Below are 21,481 nucleotides of genomic sequence, written 5' to 3'. Positions count from 1 at the left end.
TTTATTTTTTTTTAGTTTTTTGTTCTGTTTTCTGCATTATTTATTTTTTGTTGTTTTTTGCTTTATTTTTTTAATTCTTTTTGCTTTTAGTTTTAGAAAAATTATAAACTTTCTGTTAGTGCCATTAGTTTTCAAATTTGGAAACTGTTTTTTTGTTTTCTTTGTTGCTTTATTTATAAACCGGTGTGAGCGCCCTTCGGTTGGCGAGGTTTTAAAATTCGTAGTTTTCAAATGAACTCTGAAAAAGTTGGCATAGCATGTGCATGTACAAAACGGACAATGATATCATACTCGTCTGTTAGAAAGTTGGCATGTTATCATCATAATAGTTGCGGGAGAAAGTCTTCACTTTTTCTTCGCTTGTGTCGTTTGCTTATTGCGCCGTAACCATGGATAATCTTCATCGTTTATCAGGATGCTTGGGTCAGCCTTGACTTTGAAGGGGGGAATTTCATGAAACTTTTCATACTCTTCAGACATGTCTGTCTTGCCCTCCACTCCCAGGATGTCCCTTTTTCCTGAAAGAACTATGTGGCGCTTTGGCTCATTGTATGACGTATTCGCTTCCTTATCTTTTCTTTTCCTCGGTCTGGTAGACATGTCCTTCACATAGATAACCTGTGCCACATCATTGGCTAGGACGAAGGGTTCGTCAGTGTACCCAAGATTTTTCAGATCCACTGTGGTCATTCCGTACTGTGGGTCTACCTGTACCCCGCCTCCTGACAGATTGACCCACTTGCACTTAAACAAAGGGACCTTAAAATCTACTTCATAGTCAAGTTCCCATATGTCTGCTATGTAACCATAATATGTGTCATTTCCATTGTCGGTTGCTGCATCAAAGCGGACACCGCTGTTTTGGTTGGTGCTCTTTTCATCTTGGTCAATCGTGTAAAATGTATTCCCATTTATCTCGTATCCTTTCCAAATCATTACAGTCGAAGATGGTCCCCTGGACAACAAGTACAGCTCATCACAAACAGTGCTGTCACCTCTGAGACGTGTTTCCAACCAACTGCTGAAAGTCCTGATGTGTTCACATGTAATCCAGTCGTCGCACTGCTCCGGGTGTTTGGAGCGAAGACTGTTCTTGTGTTCATCGACATACGGGGTCACCAAGGTAGAGTTCTGTAGATCTGTGTAGTGTGCTTGAGACCAAGAATATCCGTCCCTGCATATTATTGAGTCCCTTCCAAGCGTGCCTTTTCTAGTCAGTCTCCCCTCATACCGCGATTTAGGGAGACCTATCTTCTTAAGGCCAGGAATGAAGTCAACACAAAACCCGATGACATCCTCTGTTTGATGGCCCATGGAGATGCTTCCTTCTGGCCTAGCGCGGTTACGAACATATTTCTTTAGGACTCCCATGAACCTCTCAAAGGGGTACATATTGTGTAGAAATACGGGCCCCAGAATGACAATCTCGTCGACTAGATGAACTAGGACGTGCGTCATGATATTGAAGAAGGATGGTGGGAACACCAGCTCGAAACTGACAAGACATTGCGCCACATCACTCCTTAGCGTTGGTACGATTTCTGGATCGATCACCTTCTGAGATATTGCATTGAGGAATGCACATAGCTTCACAATGGCTAGTCGGACGTTTTCCGGTAGAAGCCCCCTCAATGCAACCGGAAGCAGTTGCGTCATAATCACGTGGCAGTCATGAGACTTTAGGTTCTGGAACTTTTTCTCTGGCATATTTATTATTCCCTTTATATTCGACGAGAAGCCAGTCGGGACCTTCATACTAAGTAGGCATTGAAAGAATATTTCTTTCTCTTCTTTCGTAAGAGCGTAGCTGGCAGGACCTTCATACTGCTTGGGAGGCATGCCCTCTTTTTCGTGCAAGCGTTGCAGGTCCTCTCGTGCCTCAGGTGTATCTTTTGTCTTCCCATACACGCCCAAGAAGCCTAGCAGGTTCACGCAAAGGTTGTTCGTCACGTGCATCACGTCGATCGAAGAGCGGACCTCTAGGTATTTCCAGTAGGGTAGGTCCCAAAATATAGATTTCTTCTTCCACATGGGCGCGTGATTCTCAGCGTCATTCGGAACAGCTAGTCCGCCGGGACCCTTTCCAAAGATTACGTGTAAATCATTGACCATAGCAAGTACGTGATCACCGGTACGCATGGCGGGCTTCTTCCGGTGATCTGCCTCGCCTTTGAAATGCTTGCCTTTCTTTCGACATTGATGGTTGGTCGGAAGAAATCGACGATGGCCCAGGTACACATTCTTCCTGCAGCTTGCCAGGTATATACTATCGGTGTCAAGTAAACAGTGCGTGCATGCGTGGTATCCCTTGTTTGTCTGTCCTGAAAGGTTACTGAGAGCGGGCCAATCGTTGATGGTCACGAACAACAACGCCTTTAGGTTAAATTCCTCCTGTTTGTGCTCATCCCACGTACGTACACCGTTTCCATTCCACAGCTGTAAAAGTTCTTCAACTAATGGCCTTAGGTACACATCAATGTCGTTGCCGGGTTGCTTAGGGCCTTGGATGAGAACTGGCATCATAATGAACTTCCGCTTCATGCACATCCAAGGAGGAAGGTTATACATACATAGAGTCACGGGCCAGGTGCTGTGATTGCTGCTCTGCTCCCCGAAAGGATTAATGCCATCCGCGCTTAAAGCAAACCATACGTTCCTTGGGTCCTTTGCAAACTCATCCCAGTACTTTCTCTCAATTTTTCTCCATTGCGACCCGTCAGCGGGTGCTCTCAACTTCCCGTCTTTCTTACGGTCCTCACTGTGCCATCGCATCAACTTGGCATGCTCTCGTTTCTGAACAAACGTTTCAACCATGGTATTATAGGAGCATACCACATCACCTTCGCAGGAACCCTCTTCCTGGGAGGCTCGCCGTCAACATCACCAGGGTCATCTCGTCTGATCTTATACCGCAATGCACAGCATACCGGGCATGCGTTCAGATCCTTGTAGGCACCGCGGTAGAGGATGCAGTCATTAGGGCATGCATGTATCTTCTCAACCTCCAATCCTAGAGGGCATACGACCTTCTTTGCTGCGTATGTACTGTCAGGCAATTCGTTATCCTTTGGAAGCTTCTTCTTCATTATTTTTAGTAGCTTCTCAAATCCTTTATCAGGCACAGCATTCTCTGCCTTCCACTGCAGCAATTCGAGTACGGTACCGAGCTTTGTGTTGCCATCTTCGCAATTGGGGTACAACCCCTTTTTGTGATCCTCTAACATGCGATCGAACTTCAGCTTCTCCTTTTGACTTTCGCATTGTGTCCTTGCATCGACAATGACCCGGCGGAGATCATCATCATCAGGCACATCGTCTGGTTCCTCTTGATCTTCAGCAGCTTCGCCCGTTGCAGCACCATCGTGCACATCGTTTGGTGCATCTTGATGTTCAGTAGCATCACCGTATTCAGGGGGCACATAGTTGTCATCGTACTCTTCTTCCTCGCCATCTTCCATCATAACCCCTATTTCTCCGTGCCTCGTCCAAACATTATAGTGTGGCATGAAACCCTTGTAAAGCAGGTGGGTGTGAAGGATTTTCCGGTCAGAGTAAGACTTCGTATTCCCACATATAGGGCATGGACAACACATAAAACCATTCTGCTTGTTTGCCTCAGCCACTTCGAGAAAATCATGCACGCCCTTAATGTACTCGGAGGTGTGTCTGTCACCGTACATCCATTACCGGTTCATCTGCGTGCATTATATATAATTAAGTGTGTCAAAAATCATTACAAAACATCATGAATAGATAATTAAGTGACCAAATTAATAGAAGTTCATCATCACATAAAAACCAAAGTAGACACATAGTTCTCATCTAACAACATAAAGCTCTGCAGAGCATCTAAATTAATTAAACCATACATTGAAACTATGTAAAACATTTCAATGCGAAAACAAATGCGATCATAATCGCAACCAAGGTAACAACTGATCCAACGGCATAATGATACCAAGCCTCGGTATGAATGGCATATTTTCTAATCTTTCTCATCTTCAAGCGCATTGCATCCATCTTGATCTTGTGATCATCGACGACATCCGCAACATGCAACTCCAATATCATCTTCTCCTCCTTAAGTTTTTTTATTTTTTCCTTCAAGAAATTGTTTTCTTCTTCAACTAAATTTAACCTCTCGACAATAGGGTCGGTTGGAATTTCCGGTTCAACAACCTCCTAGATAAATAAAATCTATGTCACGTTGGTCGGCATAATTTTCATAAACAATAAATGAACCAATAGTTATGAAAAGATAATATATACCACATCCGAATCATAGACAGGACGAGGGCCGACGGGGGCGGATACCAAAACCATCGGTGCACTACATAAGATGCAATAATAAAAGTAAGAAAATAATACAAGTATCTATCTAAACAGACAAGTAATAATATTTTTCCTTTCAGAAAGAAGATAAGAACAAGAGGCTCACCACGGTGGTGCCGGCGATGAGATCGGCGCGGGTGATCGACGGCGGTGAAGACGGGGATGGGGCATGACGGACCGCTAAACCTAGATAAATATTGAGGAAAATGGAGCTTGGCGGTCGAGCTTGGAGAGGAGAAACCTTAAGTAGTGTGGCTCGGGCATTCCATCGAACACCTTGTGTGCATAGGAGGTGAGCTAGAGCACCACCAAGCCGTCTCCCCCTCGGCCAGAAAAAACAGAGCAGTGTGCTCTGCTCTTGCGTGAGGGGCTATATATAGGCAGCACCATTGGTCCCGGTTGGTGGCATGAACCGGGACTAAAGGTAACCCTTTTGGTCCCGGTTCATGCCACCAACCGGGACCAATAGTGGTGGGCCAGGAGCCAGGACCATTGGTCCCGGTTCGTCCCACCAACCGGGGCCAAAAGGTCCGGACGAACTGGGACCAATGGCCCACGTGGCCCGGCCGGCCCCCTGGGCTCACGAACCGGGGCAAATAGCTCCATTGGTCCCGGTTCTGGATTGAACCGGGACTAATGGGCTAAACTGGCCTGGACGAAAGCCCTGTTTTCTACTAGTGTAAGGCATTGCTATGATCTTGTAAGCGCGTTTCTCTCTCATGTATGACATCTATGGAACATCGGAAAAAAAAGGAGAGGCAGCGGTGAGCCTATACAGTGTGCTATGGTACGTCACTACTCCATTGCAGTTATTTGTATGCCAGTTCTATTAGCCAAGTTTCTTAGGGACAGTTGTTACGAGTTATCCTAAGAAAATAAGCACCTATGAATATAAGCTCCATGTAATAAGCCAACCAGTTCTTTTCATTGCATTTTCAGTTTATCTTTGGTATAATCAGTGGAAAGTCTAGATTGCAATTTTTTTTTCATTTTGCTGCCCATATGGAAATTAATTTGACTTGCAAACATCACAAATTGAACCCAGTGCAATAATTAATATGATGGGAAAATGGACCATCACTATTTGCTCAAAATGCAAATACAAAGATACCATCTACTTGGCACAATCTACTTTGGTCAATGTTTTCCATAGAGATCCCATTGCCTAATTTAAACGAAGAACGCATGACCCACATTTAAATGAAGAACAATTATTTATTGAAATTCGATGGTCCAAGTGGCTGGTTATTATCATATAGCAACACCACCTGAAAGCATCATATAGCAGTAGCAGCTCATAGCAACTCATCATACAGTAGTAACAGTCTGCAATTCATCATATACCAGCAGCAGCTCATAGCAATTCATCATATAACAACAGCAGGAGCAGCTCATAGCAATTCAACATATAGCAGCAGCAGGAGCAGCTCATAGCAATTCATCATATAGCAGAAGCAGGAGCAGCTTATAGCAACTCATCATATAGCAGCAGCAGCAGCTCATAGCAATTCCTCATATAGCAGTAGCAGCAGCTCATAGCAACTCATCATACATCAGCAGTAGCTCATAGCAATTCATCATATAGCAGCAGCAGGAGCAGCTCATAGCTATGCATCATATAACATCAACAGAAGCAACTCATAGCAATTCATCGTATAGTGGATCAGAATGAAAATTTGGCAAAATATTAGAGGAGATCCTCACCTTGTTGGATGAGCTCATCCTTCAACAGCACCTCAAGGCCATGGCCTGGGAGGAGGGGAGGGGGAATAAGGTGCCTTCTGCTGCAGTGTGGCATCAGTCGTAGTTGTGCAGCGCCCGCCGGAGTAGTGTGTTGGACGAACCACAGTGGAGCAGCTGCTGGAGACCATGAGAATGAGGGGAGGCGCTAGAGCGAAGAGCAGCCAGGGAGATTTGCCCCCGCCGGCCATGTAGCCTAGCTGGACATAGCATTGTCGAGGATAAGGCCAGATGGTACCAGTGGCGACGGCTCGCTGGAGGAACCCTAGTGCTGCAGGCAGGGGATTGAGGTAGAGGGAAAGGGGAGAGGAGATGCAAGCGGGCAGGCAATGAATGCTTGCGTGTTTGTTTTTACTTGAGGGTCAGGTGTGACACGGGTGTCAGCAGTTGCATTTTGAGTGTAATACAGGCAGACAATAGAGTCATTTCACTATTCCCCTTCCCTTCAATTTTTAGTGAGGTTCTACCCGAAACACCCCCCTCCAAAGCGAAATTAGTTAAACCCAAGCCCATAACTCAAAAATGACTTATTTACATCTTTTATGGCTTATTTTGACAATATGCCCTGAAAAGGCGGAATCGAAATGGCCCTTAACCTGCAATTCAATTGTGCATGCAATGATGAATCACTCCTGCCTGCTATCTGTACATTAGGCATCATCATACATGGCATAACCTAATACATGTGCATTCTATTGTAGAATCTGGAATATGCAATGTTTATGTTAGTTCATACGTTGCACATGATGTTTAAATGCCCCTTAAATCTGGTCAGTCAAGTGATGGTCTTTAAGCCCCCTTCTTTGCTTCTTTTCTTGATATGTAAGATTTGCTCACACATCTGTTCAATTGCTTGTTTGCATCAGCCAGCCATACTAGGATTGTTTGCTTTGATTACTTGCTGTTCTTGACCCAACACTCTAACAGAGCTTGTCAACGATTTAAACACTAAGGGCTGCTGTAGTGGGGCCTTGTCTAAGTCATAGGTGACATAAAGGTTTGGCTGTACACTATAGTAGGCTCTCCAAGAGTACCTGGAGATCCAGTTCAAAGGTATGCCTAGTTTTTACATAGTGCAGACATAGTAAATGCTCATTTCATTGTGTGCAAGTGCAAGAAATGCGGCATGTTTCATTATGTGGTGTTGTTTTGTTATAATCTCATCCTTTTGTGTTCACAGATTGGAAAGTATGCATATTTATCTTCCAAGGAGACGAGTAACTAGTTTGTGTCACCTTGCAGAGGGGGTGCAATGAAGATAAGATTGAGGATTTCCAAGTACAAGATGTTAGGAAGGAGCCTTGCAAGAGAAGTAGGAGCTGCACTGAGCCTCTTCAACCTGCTAAGGTAAGTCACTGTATGCAACTCAACAGTTCAATTCCTTGTTTGTTTCAGGCATAGTTAATTTGCTCTTTTCAATTGCTTTATTTGTCCTCAGTTAATGAGATGCCCAAATAATCATGCCTAATGTTCAGTACTTGTATAACTATTAGTTAACATAATTAAATGCCTTACCATTTAATTACTCTGCCGAAGTGTGCCTGAAGCTTTGAAGTCTATTAACCAACTATTATTGCATGAGGCTCACAATCTAGTTTATACTACGCTAATGATTGCATAGTTTTGCCTGCTGTAGTATGTTTGTATGAAACCCTCTGCTGTTCATATGCTCCCTAAGACTTTAATTGAGATACAGAATGGCCAACTGCTTGCTTATACGCAATGTGCTATCTAAATTTGTAACTTGCCTGTGTTTTCGATTGGGACCCAACATCATGCTCCTCTGGTGAACTAAGAGGGATTTCTGTATGCAAGCTGCACAGACTATCTTTCTTATAATTTTTAAAATATCACCTACTTATGCTTCATGATGTGTAACATTATTGTTAGTCCTGTTTTGCCATGTAGTACAAAATAGTGTCTTGCTCGCTTCACTGTTGTAACTATACTTTTGCCCTAGTCATGTGTACTTACAGAAACATTTCAGGATGAAGTGACATCAACACAAAGATCTGCGAGCAGCGCAGCATGGCCGTTACCGAATGATTATGTATTGGAATTGGAATGTGCTGATGTTCTCGAGCATCAACTAGAGGTGGCAAGACAACGTGTACATGATTGTCAACATTTAATCAACAAGTTGAGACTGGACATGCAGGTATTAGATGCATGAGTCAAAAAAATGAAACAAGACACTGACGTAACCATGAAGGAATTGGAGATTTTGCAGACTGAAATTTGTGCTACCGGAATCCGGCCAATCAATTATAGTTCAAATGGAGTTAAGTTGATGCGCGCCCATGATGTATGAGCTGTATTTGCCCAGTGTATGTAATTTGTTGTTTGTATAATCACCTATAATTTGTTTATTGTATAGTGTAGGATCATTATACCTTTCTATGCCTTGATCTCTTTGTTGTATAGTGTATGCTTTTTAGAGGTGATAGTATTGAGTAGGATAATTCTTTGAATATGCTATATCATTCAAACGGGGGCCAACTCGCCCGACCATGGCCCTTCACGGGCCGTACAATCCCATGGGCCATGTACGGGCTGTTGGATCCATGGGCCTTCAATCGGCTGTCGGACCCATGTGCCTTCAATGGGCCGTCGGACCCATGAGCCTTCATTGGGCCGTCGGCTCAATGGGCCTTCAATGGGCCATCGGATCCATGAGCCTTCTATGTCTCGTAGGATCCATGGGCCTTCTACGTCTCGTAGGATCCATGGGCCTTGTAAGGGCCGACTCATTTATGGGTATTGTACGAGCCTTTAATGGGCCGCAGACGGGCCTTTAATGGAAATCGTACGTTTTATGGGCTGACCATAACGGGCCGTTAATAGGCCGTATTTGGTGATGCTACAAAAACGGCCCAACAGATTAACGGTCCACAAACGGGCCAACTGTAACGATGGGCTGAATTTGGCCCACAAGCAGAAAATGACAGTAACGAGCCGTAAGTAACCAAATGCTGCAAATGAGCCCAAGAATAAATGGGTCCTCAGAAGGCCGAAAGATAACTTGGTCTGGAAACGGCCCAATGGAATAACGGGCCGTTAACGGGTATAAAGTGATACACTGTTCATTACAGGCCAGTTTCACCATGGGCCGTTTATGGATGTAAAGTGATACACTGTTCATTACGGGCCAGTTTCAACACAGGCCGTTAATGGGGGCAATAGTTACAAAGGGCCTCATATGGGCCAGAAGACGTCATGGGCCATACATGGGCCAGAAGTGAAAACGGGCTGGAATCATATTGGATGGCCGAGATGACGCTACTGGGCCTAATTCGTATAGGGCGTAACGGGCCATGGGTTAGCGGGCTGTAAATGGGCTATACGCGAACAGGCCGTTAACAGGCTTTCCATGGGCCGGCCCGCCACCTTTTGACCAAGTCAAACTGGCCGACCTTTTCACAAGAATGGGCCACTATTGGGCCGTGCCATGTGTCGATGTATCATAGGCGCCTTCTATCCAATGAGTGGATGACATCTGTCCCAACGATGAGCTGACACGTGTTTCCTCCAGCCAATGATGATTTTACACATGGAAAATCCCCATTGGTCGGGGCTGTTAACGGGTTATGGGATCCAAAACCCGACCCGATAGCTTAGCGGTGTTCCATTACGGTGGATGCCACGTGTCGGTCACCCTTGATGAAAGCACTTCTGTGATGCGCGATTTATCGTCATTGAAGTGGACACTTCCGTGATGATAATTTTGGTAATGTCATGGAACACTTCTACGATAGCACAGGTATGACTATCTTGATCCTGTCATAAATTTGTCATGGATGTACATGCATGACAAAAAACGCGACCTACTATGACAAACACGTATCATCACAGAAGTGTATTTTTTTGTAGTGAAAGAACTCGCAACCAACGCAATAAAGGGGTTGTCAATCACTTCACGGCCACTTGCGAAAGTGAGATCTGATAGAGATAGTATGATAAGATAAATATCTTTTTGGTATTTTATAATATAGATTGGAAAAGTAAAGATGCAAATAAAAGTAGAATGAAAGCTTATATGATAAAACATAGATCCGGGGCCATAGGTTTCACTAGTGGCTTCTCTCAAGATAGCATAAGTATTACGGTGGGTGAACAAATTACTATCGAGCAATTGATAGAAAAGTGAATAATTATGAAATTATCTAGGCATGATCATGTATATAGGCATCACGTCTGCGACAACTAGACCGTCTCCTGCCTGCATCTACTACTATTACTCCACACATCGACCGCTATCCAGCATGCATCTAGAGTATTAAGTTCATAAAGAACAGAGTAAGGCATTAAGAAAGATGACATGATGTAGAGGGATAAACTCATGCAATATGATATAAACCCCGTCTTTTTATCCTCGATGGCAACAATACAATACATGCCTTGCTGCCCTTATTGTCACCAGGAAACGACACCGCAAGGTTGAACCCAAAGCTAAGCACTTCTCCCATTGCAAGAAAGATCAATCTAGTAGGCCAAATCAAACTGATAATTGGAAGAGACTTGCAAAGATAACTCAATCATACATAAAAGAATTCAGAGAGATTCAAATATTTCTCATAGATAAACTTGATCATAAACCCACAATTCATCGGATCTCGACAAACACACCGCAAAAAGAGTTACATCGAATAGATCTCCAAGAAGATCGAGGAGAATATGGTATTGAGATCCAAAAAGAGAGAAGAAGCCATCTAGCTAATAACTATGGACCCGAAGGTCTGTGGTAAACTACTCACAACTCATCGGAGGGGCTATGGTGTTGATGTAGAAGCCCTCCATGGTCGATTCCCCCTCCGGCGGAGCACCGGCGAAGGCTCCAAGATGGGATCTCGCGGATGCAGAAGGTTGCGGCGGTGGAATTAGGTTTTTGTTGGCTCCCCTGATGTTCTCGGGGTACGTGGGTATGTATTGGAGGAAGAAGTAGGTCGGTGGCTGCCCGAGGGGCCCACGAGATAGGGGGCGTGCCCTGTAGGGGTGGGCGCGACCTCCACCCTCGTGGCCGCCTCGTCTGCTTCTTGACTTGCACTCCAAGTCCTCTGGGTGAGGTTTGTTCCAAAAATCACGCTCCTAAAGGTTTCATTCCATTTTGACTCCGTTTGAAATTCCTTTTCTTCGAAATACTGAAATAGGCAAAAAAGAACAGCAATACGGGTTGGGCCTCCGGTTAGTAGGTTAGTCCCAAAAATGATATAAATGTGTAAAGTAAACCCATAAACATCCAAAACGGGTAATATAATAGCATGTAACAATAAAAAATTATAGATACGTTGGAGACGTATCAGGATTTCACCCGATTTTGACCTACGTCTCCTGCCGCGTTCCAGAAAGAGAATCTCACACTACTAGGGAAAATCCTAGCAGTAGTGCGGGTCAAATGCCTAGTAGTAGCGCGGGAACCACACCTACTAGTAAGGCGCTACAGCTAACTTGTAGTAGCAGTGTTGTTTGTCCCGTGCTACTGCGATACCTACTTAAAAGTAGCATTGTCCAAACAAGCGCTACTGCTAAATAGCTTAGCTGCAGCGTTTGTCTATCCAGTGCTACTACTAAATAGCTATAGCACTTGCGTGCGGTGCTACTACTTCCTGCTAAATAGCGCTACTGCTATATTTTCACATATATTTTTCTGCTATGTATTTGCGATGTTTTTGTACAGGTTTTATAAAGTATTCTAATCATATCATAAACATGCAATATGCTCATCATATCATACACATAATATTTGAAAGAAATATGCCCTAGAGGCAATAATAAAGTTATTATTTATTTCCTCATATTATGATAAATGTCTATTATTCATGCTAGAATTGTATTAACCGGAAACATAATACATGTGTGAATACATAGACAAACATAGTGTCACTAGTATGCCTCTACTTAACTAGCTCGTTGATCAAAGATGGTTGAGTTTCCTAGCCATAGACATGAGTTGTCATTTGATTAATGGGATCACATCATTAGGAGAATGATGTGATTGACTTGACCCATTCTGTTAGCTTAGCACTTGATCGTTTAGTATGTTGATATTGCTTTCTTCATGACTTATACATGTTCCTATGACTATGAGATTACGCAACTCCCGTTTACCGGAGGAACACTTTGGGTGCTACCAAACGTCACAACGTAACTGGGTGATTACAAAGGTGCTCTACAGGTGTCTCCGAAGGTACTTGTTTAGTTGGCATATTTCGAGATTAGGATTTGTCACTCCGATTGTTGGATAGGTATCTCTGGGGCCTCTCGGTAATGCACATCACTATAAGCCTTGCAAGCAATGTGACTAATGAGTTAGTTGTGGGACGATGCATTACATAAACGAGTAAAGAGACTTGCCTGTAATGAGATTGAACTAGGTATTGAGATACCGACGATCGAATCTCGGGCAAGTAACATACCGATGACAAAGAGGACAACGTATGTTGTTATGCGGTTTGACCGATAAAGATCTTCGTAGAATATGTGGGAGCCAATATGAGCAGCCAGGTTCCGCTATTGGTTATTGACCGCAGATGTGTCTCGGTCATGTCTACATAGTTCTCGAACCCGTAGTGTCCGCACGCTTAACATTCAGTGACGACTTATATTATGAATTATGTGTTTTGATGTACTGAAGGAAGTTCGGAGTCCCGGATGAGATCGGGGACATGACGAGGGGTCTTGAAATGGTCGAGATGTAAAGATCAATATATTGGACGACTATATTCGGACATCAGAACGGTTCGGAGTGATTCGGGTATTTATTGGAGTACCGGAGAGTTAAGGGAAATTGCCGAGGAGTATATGGGCCTTATTGGGCTTTAGGGGAAAGACAGAGGAGAGGCTGCGCACCCCCCAAGGCCTAGTCCGAATTGGACTAGAGGGAGGGGTTGCGCCCCCTCCTTCCTTCTCTTCTCTTTTCCCTTTCCTTGACTCCTACTCCTACTACATGGAAGGGGGGAATCCTACTCCCGGTGGGAGTAGGACTCCCCTGGGCGCGCCATAGAGAGGGCCGGCCCCTCCGCTCCTCTTCTCCTTTATATATTGAGGCAAGGGGCACCCCATAGACACACAATTTATCTTTGATCTCTTAGCCGTGTGTGGTGCCCCCCTCCACCATATTTCACCTCGGTATTATCGTAGCGGTGCTTAAGCGAAGCCCTGCGTCGGTAGCATCATTAACACCGTCATCACGCCGTCGTGATGACGGAACTCTCTCGCAAAGCTCTTCTGGATCGGAGTTCGTGGGACGTCATCGAGCTAAACGTGTGCTGAACTCGGAGGTGTCGTACGTTCGGTACTTGGATCGGTTGGATCATGAATACGTACGACTACATCAACCGCGTTGTGCTAATGCTTCCGCTTTCGGTCTACGAGGGTACGTGGACAACACTCTCCCCTCTCGTTGCTATGCATCACCATGATCTTGCGTGTGCGTAGGAATTTTTTGAAATTACTACGTTCCCCAACAGTGGTATTAGAGCCAGGTTTTATGCGTAGATGTTATATGCACGAGTAGAACACAAGTGAGTTGTGTGCGATACAAGTCATACTGCTTACCAACATGTCATACTTTGGTTCGGCGGTATTGTTGGATGAAGCGGCCCAGACTGACATTACGTGTACGCTTATGCGAGACTGGTTCTACCGACATGCTTTGCACACAGGTGGCTGGCGGGTGTCGGATTCTCCAAGTTTAGCTGAACTGAGTGTGACTACGCCCGGTCCTTGAGAAGGTTAAAACATCACTAACTTGACGAACTATCGTTGTGATTTTGATGCGTAGGTAAGAACGGTTCTTGCTCAGCCCGTAGGAGCCACGTAAAACTTGCAACAACAAAGTAGAGGACGTCTATCTTGTTTTTGCAGGGCATGTTGTGATGTGATATGGTCAAGACATGATGAGATATAAGCTATTGTATGAGATGATCATGTTTTGTTGAAGTTATCGGCAACTGGCAGAAGCCTTATGGTTGTCTCTTTATTGCATAAGATGCAAGCGCCAAATAATTGCTTTACTTTATCGCTATGCGATAGCAATAGTTGCAAGAGCAATAGTTGGCGAGATGACCATGTGATGACACATTGATATAGATCAAGATGATGGAGATCATGGTGTCATGTCGGTGACGATGGAGATCATGACGATCCTATGGAGATGGAGATCAAAGGCACAAGATGATGATGGCCATATCATGTTACATATTTTGATTACATGTGATGTTTATCTTTTATTCATCTTATTTTGCTTAGTTCGACGGTAGCTTTATAAGATGATCTCTCACTTAAATTTCAAGGTACAAGTGTTCTCTCTGAGTATGCACCATTGCCAAAGTTTGTCGTGCTGAGACACCACGTGATGATCGGGTGTGATAAGCTCTACATTCATCTACATCGGGTGCAAGCCAGTTTTGCACACGCAGAATACTCGGATTAAACTTGACGAGCCTAGCATATGTAGATATGACCTCATAACATTAGAGACCGAAAGGTCGAGCGTGAATCATATAGTAGATATGATCAACATGATGATGATCACCATTGAAAACTAATCCATCTCATGTGATGATCGGACATGGTTTAGTTGATTTGGATCACGTGATCACTTAGAAGATTAGAGGGATGTCTATCTAAGTGGGAGTTCTTAAGTAATATGATTAATTGAACCTTAATTTATCATGAACTTAGTCCTGATAGTATTTTGCAAATAATGTTGTAGAATCAATAGCTCGCGATGTTGCTTCCCGTTTATTATTATTTTTGATATGTTCCTAGAGAAAACTAATTTTAAAGATAATAGTAGCAATGATGCGGACTATGTTCATGATCTGAGGTTTATCCTCATTGCTGCACAAAAGAATTATGTCCTTGATACACCGCTAGGTGACAGACCTATTGCAAGAGCAGATGCAGACGTTATGAATGTTTGGCTAGCTCAATATGATGACTACTTGATAGTTTAGTGCACCATGCTTAACGACTTAGAATCGGGACTTCAAATACGTTTTGAACATCATGGACCATATGAGATATTCTAGGAGTTGAAGTTAATATTTCAAGCAAATACCCGAGTTGAGAGATATGAAGTCTCCAACAAGTTCTATAGCTAAAAGATGGAGGAGAATTGCTCAACTAGTGAGCATGTGCTCAGATTGTCCGGGTACTACAATCACTTGAATCAAGTGGGAGTTAATCTTCCAAATAATATAGTGATTGACAGAGTTCTCTAGTCACCATCGCCAAGTTACTGGAACTTCGTGATGAACTATAGTATGCAAGTGATGACGAAAACATTTCCTGATCTTTTCATCAAGATAAAATCGATGAAGGTAGAAATCAAGAAAGAGCATAAAGTCTTGATGATTAACAAGACCACTAGTTTCAAGAAAAAGGCAAAGGGAAAGAAAGGGAACTTCATGTAAAATGGCAAGCAAGTTGTCACTCCCATGAAGAAGCCCAAAGCTGGACCAAAGCCTGAAACTGAGTGATTCTACTGCAAAGGAAATGGTCACTAGAAGCAGAAATGCCCTGAATATTTGGTAGATAAGAAGGATGGTAAAGTGAACAAGGGTATATTTGATATACAGGTTATTGATGTGTACCTTACTAGTGTTTATAGTAACCCCTGGGTATTTGATACTTGTTCGGTTGCTAAAATTAGTAACTCAAAACAGGAGTTACAAAATAGACAAAGACTAGTTGAGGGTGAAGTGACGATGTGTGTTGGAAGTGGTTCCAAGATTGATATGTCATCATCGCACACACCCTATATTTTCGAGATTAGTGTTGAACCTAAATAAATGTTATTTGGTGTTTGCGTTGAGCATAAATATGATATCATGTTTATTGCAATACGATTATTCATGTAAGACAGAGAATAAATTGTTATTCTTTTTACATGAATAAAACCTTCTATGGTCATACACCCAATGTTGATGGTTTATTGAATCTTGATCATAGTGATACACATATTCATAATATTGATGCCAAAAGATGCAAAGTTGATAATTATAGTGCAACATATTTTTGGCATAGCCGTTTGGGTCATACTAGTGTAAAGCGCATGAAGAAAATCCATAAAGATGGACTTTTGGAATCACTTGATTATGAATCATTTGATGCTTGCGAACTGCGCCTTATGGGCAAGATGACTAAAACTCCGTTCTCCGGAACAATGGAACGAGCTACTAACTTATTGGAAATAATACATACCGATGTATGCGATCCAATGAGTGTTGATGCTCGTGCCGAGTATCATTATTTTCTGACCTTCACAGATGATTTGAGCAGATATAGCTATATCTACTTAATGAAACACAAGTATGAAACATTTGAAAAGTTCAATGAATTTCAGAGTGAAGTGGAGAATCATCGTAACAAGAAAATAAAGTTTTTACGATCTGACCGTGGAGGAGAATATTTGAGTTACGATTTTGGCCTTCATATAAAACAATGTGGAATAGTTTCACAGCTCACGCCACCTGGAACACCACATCATTATGGTGTGTCCGAACGTCGTAACCGCACTTTATTGGATATGGTGTTATCTATGATGTCTCTTATCGGTTTACCACTATCGTTTTGGGGTTATGCATTAGAGACAGCTGCATTCACGTTAAATAGGGCACCATCTAAATTCGTTGAGATGACACCGTATGAACTACGGTTTAGCAATAAACCTAAGATGTCGTTTCTTAAAGTTTGGAGTTGCGATGCTTATGTGAAAAAGTTTCAACCTGATAAGCTCGAACCCAAATCTGAGAAATGCCTCTTCATAGGATACCCAAAGGAGATTGTTGGGTACACCTTCTAATCACATATCCGAAGGCAAAATATTCGTTGCTAAGAATGGATCCTTTCTAGTGAAGGAGTTTCTCTCGAAAGAAGTGAGTGGGAGGAAAATAGAGCTTGATAAGGTAATTTGTACCTTCTCCCGAATTGGAAAGTAGTTCATCACAGAAATCAGTTCCACTGATTCCTACACCAATTAGTGAGGGAGCTAATGATGATGATCATGAAACTTCAGATTAAGTTACTAAAAAACCTCGTAGGTCTTCCAAAGTATAGTCCGCACCAGAGTGGTACGGTAATCCTGTTCTGGAAGTCATGTTACTAGACCATGATGAACCTATGAACTATGAGGAAGCGATGATGAGCCTAGATTCCGCGAAATGGCTTGAAGGTCATGAAATCTGAGATGAGATCCATGTATGAGAACAAAGTGTGGACTTTGGTGGACTTGCCCGGTGATCGGCAAGCCATAGAAAATAAATGGATCTTCAAGAGGAAGAAAAACGCTGATAGTAGTGTTACTATCTACAAAGCTCGACTTGTCGCAAAAGGTTTTTCGACGTGTTCAAGGTGTTGAATATGATGAGATTTTCTCACTTGTATCGATGCTTAAGTCTGGCCGAATCATGTTAGCAATTGTCACATTTTATGAAATCTGGCAAATGGATGTCAAAACTGCATTCCTTAATGGATTTATTAAAGAAGAGTTGTATATGATGCAACCAGAAGGTTTTGCCAATCCTAAAGGTGCTAACAAAGTGTGCAAGCTCTAGTAATCCATCTATGGACTGGTGCAAGCATCTCGGAGTTGGAATATATGCTTTGATGAGTTGATCAAAGCATATAGTTTTATACAGACTTGCAGTGAAGCCTGTATTTACAAGAAAGTGAGTGGGAGCACTACAGCATTTCTGATAAGTATATGTGAATAACATATTGTTGATCGGAAATAATGTAGAATTTTCTAGAAAGCATAAAGGAGTATTTGAAAAGAGTTTTTCAAAGAAAGACCTTACTGAAGTTGCGTACACATTGAGCATCAAGATCTATAGAGATAGATCAAGACGCTTGACCTTGATAAGATTTTGAAGTAATTCAAAATGGAACAGTCAAAGAAGGAGTTCTTTCCTGTGTTGCAAGGTGTGAAGTTGAGTAAGACTCAAAACCCGACCATGGTAGAAAATAGAAAAGAATGAAAAGTCATTCCCTATGCCTCAGTCATAGGTTCTATAAAGTATGCTATGATGTGTACCAGACCTATTGTATACCTTGCTATGAGTTTGGCAAGGGAGTACAATTTTGATCTAGGAGTAGATCACTGGACAGCAGTCAAGAATATCCTTAGTGAGGACTAAGGAAATATTTCTCGATAATGGAAGTGATAAAAGAGCTTGTCGTAAAGAGTTACAGCGATGCAATCTTTTACATCGATCTAGATGACTCTAAGTCTCAATCTGGATACATATTGAAAGTGGGAGCAATTAGCTAGAGTAGCTCCGTGCAGAGCATTGTAGACATAGAATATTTGCAAAATACATACGGCTCTGGATGTGACAGATCCATTGACTAAACTTCTCTCACGAGCAGAACATGATCACTCCTTAGTACTCTTTGGGTGTTAATCACATATCGATGTGAACTAGATTATTGACTCTAGTAAACCCTTTGGGCGTTGGTCACATGACAATGTGAACTATGGGTGTTAATCACATGCAGATGTGAATACTAGTGTTAAATCGCATGGTGATGTGAACTAGATTACTGACTCTAGTGCAAGTGGGAGACTGAAGGAAATATGCCCTAGAGGCAATAATAAAGTTATTATTTATTTCCTCATATCATGATAAATGTTTATTACTCATGCTAGACTTGTATTAACCGAAAACATAATACATGTGTGAATACATAGACAAACATAGTGTCACTAGTATGCCTCTACTTGACTAGCTCATTGATCAAAGATGGTTGAGTTTCCTACCCATAGACATGAGTTGTCATTTGATTAACGGGATCACATCATTAGGAGAATGATGTGATTGACTTGACCCATTCTGTTAGCTTAGCACTTGATCGTTTAGTATGTTGCTATTGCTTTCTTCATGACTTATACATGTTCCTATGACTATGAGATTATGCAACTCCTGTTTACCGAAGGAACACTTTGTGTGCTACCAAACGTCACAACATAACTGGGTGATTATAAAGGTGCTCTACAGGTGTCTCCGAAGGTACTTGTTGAGTTAGCGTATTTCGAGATTAGGATTTGTCTGTCCGATTGTTGGATAGGTATCTCTGGGCCCTCTCGGTAATGCATATCACTATAAGCCTTGCAAGCAATGTGACAAATGAGTTAGTTGCGGGAGGATGCTTTCCATAAACGAGTAAAGAGACTTGCCGGTAACGAGATTGAACTAGGTATTGAGATACCGACGATCGAATCTCGGGCAAGTAGCATACCGATGACAAAGGGAACAACGTATGTTGTTATGCGGTTTGACCGATAAAGATCTTCGTAGAATATGTGGGAGCCAATATGAGCATCCAGGTTCTTCTATTGGTTATTGACCGGGGATGTGTCTCGGTCATGTCTACATAGTTCTCGAACCCGTAGGGTCCGCACGCTTAACATTTGGTGACGATTTATATTATGAGTTATATGTTTTGATGTACCTAAGGAAGTTTGGAGTCCCGGATGAGATCGGGGACATGACGAGGAGTCTCGAAATGGTCGAGATGTAAAGATCGATATATTGGACGACTATATTTGGACATGCGAAAGGTACCGAGTGATTCGGGTATTTATCGAAGTACCGAGAGTTACGGGAATTCGTCGGGGAGTATATGGGCCTTATTGGGCTTTAGGGGAAAGAGAGAGGAGAGGTTGCACGCGCCCCCAAGGCCTAGTCCGAATTGGACTAGGGGGAGGGGCTGCGCCCCTTCCTTCCTTCTCTTCTCTTTTCCCTTTCCTTGACTCCTACTCCTACTACATGGAAGGGGGGATCCTACTCCCGATGGGAGTAGGACTCCCCAGGGTGCGCCATAGAGAGGGCTGGCCCCTCCCCTCCTCTCATCCTTTATATACTGAGGCAAGGGTCACCCCATAGACACACAATTAATCTTTGATCTCTTAGCCGTGTGCGGTGCCCCCCTCCACCATATTCCACCTCGGTAATATCGTAGCGGTTCTTAGGCAAAGCCCTGCGTCGGTAGCATCATCAACACCGTCATCACACCGTCGTGCTGACGGAACTCTCCCACAAAGCTCTGCTGGATCGGAGTTCATGGGACGTCATGGATCTGAACGTGTGCTGAACTTGGAGGTGTCGTACATTCGGTACTTGAATCGGTCGGATCATGAAGACGTACGACTACATCAACCGCGTTATGCTAACGCTTCCGTTTTCGGTCTACGAGGGTACGTGGACAACACTCTCCCCTCTCGTTGCTATGCATCACCATGATCTTACGTGTGCGTAGGAATTTTTTTTGAAATTACTACGTTCCCCAATAATAGTCTCATCATATCATTCAACATAAATCATGTCGTCTCATCATAATCAGGATATAGCGATACAAGTTAACTGACATGTCTCGAATACAAGCAACTACATGGTCATCACATACACATGTTTCATCATTTGTATCTAAACAAAGATATAGAAGAGAAGGGCGATCACTATGAGCAAGAGCGCGATAATGTAATAGTTTTTAAGGCACCGGTTCCGATCCCTCTCTCGCACTAGCGTCAACCTCAATTAACTATCTTCCGCTTTGGATCTGCTATTGAACCCTCTATGGCTGCCGCCCGAAAACCAGTGCACCTAGGCCTGACACTCAGGCCACTCGTCATACACTCCTGGAATCTTCCCTATGTACACGGCGTAGCACTTCTTCGCCATCGATGATCTAGGCACCTACATCATCACATGAGTCGATAATATGCAACATATATAGTTGAGCAACAGAAAGAGACAAAGTTAGCAAAAATAGAAGCAACATATCATAAGCATAAATAACAAAGTCCATTGTACCCAAACTATGTACCTAAACATATCATAAGCATATATATATATATATACACACAATGTGTAAGATCTCTTACAATACCCTAACATATGAACTCAACTTCCACATGCATGGTGGTATTCTCTGGCTTTATTGATGACATGGTTAAGAAAGAATCTAGCCAATTCCTCTTGAATTGCTCGCATGCGATCTTCTGGTAGGAGTTCATTCCACATCTCCCACATGGAAATAAAATAAACTTGTGAATATTTTTGCTGACGCACTTCATATTGTCTTTTAGAGTAGCCCCTCCTATTCTTGGCCGTCGTGTTGTAGATGAACTCGGAGACGTAGTATCCACGGTAATTATTCCCGGCTTCCTGCCACAAGAACTTTACGAGAAATAGAGGTCAATCAAACTGATAATGAAGCATTATAAATGGCATTGATGATAGTAGTTAGAATCAACGGGAGATGCGCGGAACTAGCTAGCTATTAGTACTTACTTTCGAGTATTTCCATCGCAGATCCCACGACAATGAAGTAACTTGTGCGGTGAATACTTTCCAAACCCCGCGAGATTAAGAAAACAATTGCTTGATATCGTGAAATGAACAAA

The sequence above is a fragment of the Triticum aestivum genome, chromosome 3B, assembly GCF_018294505.1.
Source record: "Triticum aestivum cultivar Chinese Spring chromosome 3B, IWGSC CS RefSeq v2.1, whole genome shotgun sequence".
Lineage (NCBI taxonomy): Eukaryota > Viridiplantae > Streptophyta > Magnoliopsida > Poales > Poaceae > Triticum > Triticum aestivum.
Note: the sequence above shows the minus strand (reverse complement) of the source record.